This window comes from Crassostrea angulata, chromosome 9, assembly GCF_025612915.1.
Source record: "Crassostrea angulata isolate pt1a10 chromosome 9, ASM2561291v2, whole genome shotgun sequence".
NCBI classification, from domain to species: Eukaryota; Metazoa; Mollusca; class Bivalvia; order Ostreida; family Ostreidae; genus Magallana; species Magallana angulata.
In genome coordinates, this window is record NC_069119.1 from 2,117,623 (window position 1) to 2,122,774 (window position 5,152).

The 5,152-nt window shown below is 33.0% G+C and overlaps 1 long non-coding RNA gene across 1 annotated transcript; it reads right to left on the reverse strand.

The window, feature by feature from the left end:
• Positions 1-1,054: 1,054 nt before the first annotated feature.
• Positions 1,055-3,979, reverse strand: LOC128164350 (uncharacterized). Its single transcript, XR_008240932.1, has 2 exons — positions 3,625-3,979; positions 1,055-1,351 (listed from the first exon to the last, which is right to left on the reverse strand). It is a non-coding gene; the product is annotated as an uncharacterized LOC128164350 (long non-coding RNA).
• Positions 3,980-5,152: the final 1,173 nt, after the last annotated feature.

Sequence of the window (5,152 nt, forward strand, 5' to 3'; positions counted from 1 at the left end):
CTTCAAGTACAGTCACTCTCAATTTTACAAAAATATTGACGGTACTTTATCCGAAACTGTTCCTTGTACCTTTAACTTAGTACACTAACATTTTTATGAAAAAACGGTTTGTCTTAGAATAAGAAAGCTAATGCAATTCTGAGAAAAAGAATACCACATATTGCCAATTCCATTGAGGTTTAATAAAAATATGGCCATTTAAGTGAACCCACCATTTCCAATTTCCTTTAGTAAACACAGATTTACAGGGTTCTCCATAGTAAAACATCTTTACCTGACCTTTTAGAGGTCAACTGTTGTTCAACCACCTTTAAAAAGAAACCTTATTCAATACAACATATGCCTACATGATATAATCATGATAAAAGCTTCACATCACTTAGAAATACCCTTACATGTATAACCCCCCCCCCCCCCCCCCAATCTTTTGATTTTCATAAAAAGTCATGGTTTGAAATGTTTTACCTAATTTTATGAAACGTGTGGCAATTTCCTTGAGTAATTTCTCACACATATTTGAAAACAATCATCAATGATTCTAAAATTTGATCTTTATTTGTTTATTGTATGATTTGTACCATTTTAATTAACAAATAGACAGCTGTCCTGCTTGTGATTTCTTGTTTTCATGAAAAAAGTAAGCTAACAATCATATTTAGTGAATATCTAATCTATTCTGATTTCTAGTCTCCTTCTAACCATGCTAAAACAGTAAGTTACAACCTACAAGTTAGACAATATCTGCCATAAATAAGAATTAAATTCAAACACACCCAGGTAGCTGAAGACAGAGTTGATTTCAATGAAATATGTTCAAATTTGACATGTTTTTCTACTTTTTTTCTGCATATATACCTTAGAAAGGTAGAAATAGGTTGTTTCTTGTTCATTTCAAAAGTAATTATCATAGCAGATGTTATTTCAAAGTCAAATGTACATTTACATATCCTACATGTAATCTTAATGCAGACAATTAAATAGAGGGAGGGGGGGGGATTTTTCAAATATGTAAACACATCTAAATATCTTTATGAAATAAAAAATAAAGGAAACATAATTGCATACTTTTATTGAAAAACAAATTTTCACAGCAATTATGAATTTCTTTAAACAGCCTTAATTTTGTTTTCATAATTTCTTATCAAACACAAACCACAACATGGCATGATACTTTCTTCAAGTTCCATTATTGTTCATGCATTATTGGATTTAATTTGAATTACCGGTAAATAGTCTGTAAAACACAAGGAATATGCATGTGGATAGAGGTGACAGGTTAATCTCAGGAGCTGACCCACAAGAATCAACAGGTACCGGTAAAAGCCATGTGGTTACAAGAGGCTGTTTTGAGCTGAAATAAAAAAAAAAAATAATTAGCTGTGTTTACATACATGTACATGTACTAGTAATAGCTGTGTTTACATTAACATATGCATAGTATTTCTGTAAAAAATACACTGACCATGCAGTGTAATAAGTATGACATATCCCAATACATGATATAACATTTAGGCAGTACAAGATCAAAAATTTGCATATCAAGTCATAATATAATATTAATAAATTTTCATAGGTATAAACACTTATCAAATTGAGAGAGAGAGAGAGTTTGAGAGAGAGAGAGTTTATTACGGTACCGTACTTGTAGTGCAACAGTCAATATTTCAATTCGTAAATTACAAACGAATATTACCCACCGAACAGCGTCAAAGTACATGTACTGGTATTAGCTTCTGGTATACCATTTTTTATCAATTCTACTGTGTTTTTTTTTTTTTGGCAAATAAATTTAGCGAGGTTTTTTGTTTATTTTCTTATAAATTACATGTTTTAAAAACAATACTATGTGTAATAAGCATAAAACATGTATGAGTAAACTTAATGAAGAATTTTTAATACCGGTAGATTATTTTTCACAGAATGTGGTACATTACATGTATGTCAATCTTTATAAAACTAGCGTATATTTCGTGCGCCATAAATGGCAAGTTTTTTGTAAATATCATTTACTTGCATGATAGGTATATATGGTCTAACCAAAATTTTCTTCATAAAGCTACAGCTGTATGTACCACATATATGTTTTGTCACAAGTATACATTTAAAAAAAAATACCCAAATTCCAACAGTTGAAAAAAACTCAACTCATTCTCTGATAAGTTCATTGTGTTTTGTGCGTGCATATCTTATTTGTCTGCTGCAACAGCAGCCAATCAGCGGTAAGCTGAATCCACAAAAAGAAAGTTTGTGTTTTAGGAGCGGGTAAATTGTTTATGCGACACTGTCAAGAAAACCACACCAAATAATAACAAGAAACATAAATATTCACTTAAATGTATTGTGTTGTAAAGTAAAGGTTTTTAACACTTATTGCATCTTGCAAAACATGTGATGACCCTTAATCATCTGTCATATATCTGATATACATGTATATGTAAAAGATGGGAGAAATAACGATGGAACAAACTGGGATTCGAACCTGGCCCTCTGAATCTCTAGTCAAGTGCTCTACCAACTGAGCTACATGTATCTGGCACCGGTATACAAACCAGTCTGACCGTCACATTCCTCCCCCCTTAAATGATCTTCACCCTCGAAGATCACCCCTGGCAGGATCGAGTTAACCTGTTAGTTCCAGGGGTTGGTCACAACACCAATATTGTAACAGGATGGGAGAAATAATGAAGGACCAAACCGGGATTTGAACCTGGGCCCCCTGAATCTCTAGTCAGGTGCTCTACCAACTGAGCTATCTGGCACTGGTATTCAAACCGGTCTGATCGTCACATATATAAAGAATTATTTTAAACAATGTTGTTCAATAAAAAATAACACTCGTTACCTTCAGTTTTTGTCTGTAATTAATCAATATTGGCGTGCGATCAGTTCTTGCCGAGTACCATTTCTCACCAGAGCATTGTTACGTCATTTTATCAACACATAAAATTACATACGAAAATATGATGTAACAGTGCACCAGCGAGAAATGGTCCTCGGCGAGAACTGCTCGCACGCCAGTACTGCCAGTAGTCAGATTAAAAAAAGAGAATAAAAAATTACATTTAAAACATTAACAAAGACAATTTAAGTACCGGTACACATCATAACTGCTAAACAAGAAAAATTATGTGAACTGGTAGAATGGTACGCATAGTTCTAACTTGTAACCTACATGTAGAAGTACATGTACCGGGTACCCGTTGGTCTGCTAAACCTCTCTAATGATACTATGATCGGCATCATAAAGATATTAAAGTCATGTTTTAACTCTGAAGTCCGAAGTATACAATTTTATTTACTTGAAGTTATGTCTGCAGGGTATTCATGACTACATTTGGAGTCTTCTGCACAAGAATATATGATATGTTTCTAATTAGACCCTGCTTTGAATTTTGAGTTGAAAATTCACAATCTGTTATTTTTTTAAATAGATAAATTCAGTTACCCTTTCCAGTCCCCCATGAACCTCGAGCGAGTCTAAACATCCATGAAACATGTAAAAATTACACGTTAGTAAACAAACACCCACATCATAACAAAAACATCTAACTTACATGTACATCTATACTATATACTAAATTTTAACCAGTTAACAAGAAACTTTAAAAGGAGTAAAAGCCTCACCTTCTTCAGTAACATCCACATAAATCACACACTTTAATGTCCATCTTTTCTCCTTTATTACTCGTAGCTTATCAACGGCTGATCGTCGACAGAAGTGTGGCTGTCAGAATTTCCTCGTAAACGATTCACACGAGAAAAATATCCTCCTTAAACAAATATGTAGTATTGTTCCCTGTGCATGTTCATATGTTTCACAGTAATTTGAAAATGCATGTATACACCGAAAGAATACACAACTTCTCTTCTGCATTACGGCTCTCTCTTTTCTACAATGCCGTTCGTTACTGTTTACATTCGGCGCGCGCGCGGGGGTTACATACAGGGGCACCCCGACAAATAGTTGCACATAGAACGTTTAAATAATGTGTGTTCATTGAATTCATAAATGATATAGATGAAAAAAAATGAAATTGAATCACAACAATTTATCTAAGACGCAACACAACGTAATGCAGTAAACGCCTGTGCCTTAAAGTGGCATTTGTTCGCTTGTATGTCTATGTAGACATATTAACTCGTTCATGTACGATTCTCACATATTTGTTTTAAGAAATTTGAAAAAAAATATAGCACAGAACTTGTTTAATTTGATACCAAATGACATTATTTAATATATTAACAATAACTGAATTCATTTTTTTTCATTAAATGATAATGATTTTTGCTATCAGAAAATTACGTGTATGAGCTGCTGACCCCTAATTATAGGGGCCAGCCCTTTTTTCTTAATTTTAAATGAAAGCTCTCGTTATTCTAAACAACTTTTGCTCTATATGTATTAACAAAATATTTTTAGTTTAAAGGTTATTATACAAAAAACAACAAAATTTCAGACCCCCCAAAACCTTATACTTTACCGGCAAATAGCTCAAAAACTAAAAAACATTTTGCCAAACTTTTCATGCCAGCAAAACTATAAAATGTTACCAACAATTCTGCTAAATTTCATGCAACTATCTTTTGTAGTTCCCAAGATCAACTCTGGACAAAAGACCCCCCAATTTTCAATTAAAGGGCAATAACTCATAGCCGGAAGTGAATTTTAAAAATTTGAAAAAAACGTCTCGAGATATTAACATTGTCTACATACCCTAAAAGTTTCATAACAATCAGACAACAAATGTACGAGAAATGGCCTACACAAAATTTGCGGATAAAAAAAAAAATAATAATAAGAAACAGTAGAATAACAGAAGGGTTTTCCGTTGAAAAACGGAAAACCCTAATAATAGGGAAAAAGAAACCGAACGAAAACAATAAGGTCTTCCGTTGGAAACGGAAGACCTTAATAATAACTAGAGCAAAGCTCGTTGCAAAGCAACGAGTGGGTCTTCCGTTAATGTCGGAAGTAAAGCTGGAAGTTCCTGTAAAAAGCAGAGCTCTTAAACCAATAACAAGAGTAATTTAAAAAAAAGATGAAAAAATCGAATAATTCCTGGTACGACTTAACAAAATCCGAATGATTTTAAGTACGAATTAACGAAAACCTTTTTGATTTTAAGAGCGACTTAACAAAAAAAATCCGAAT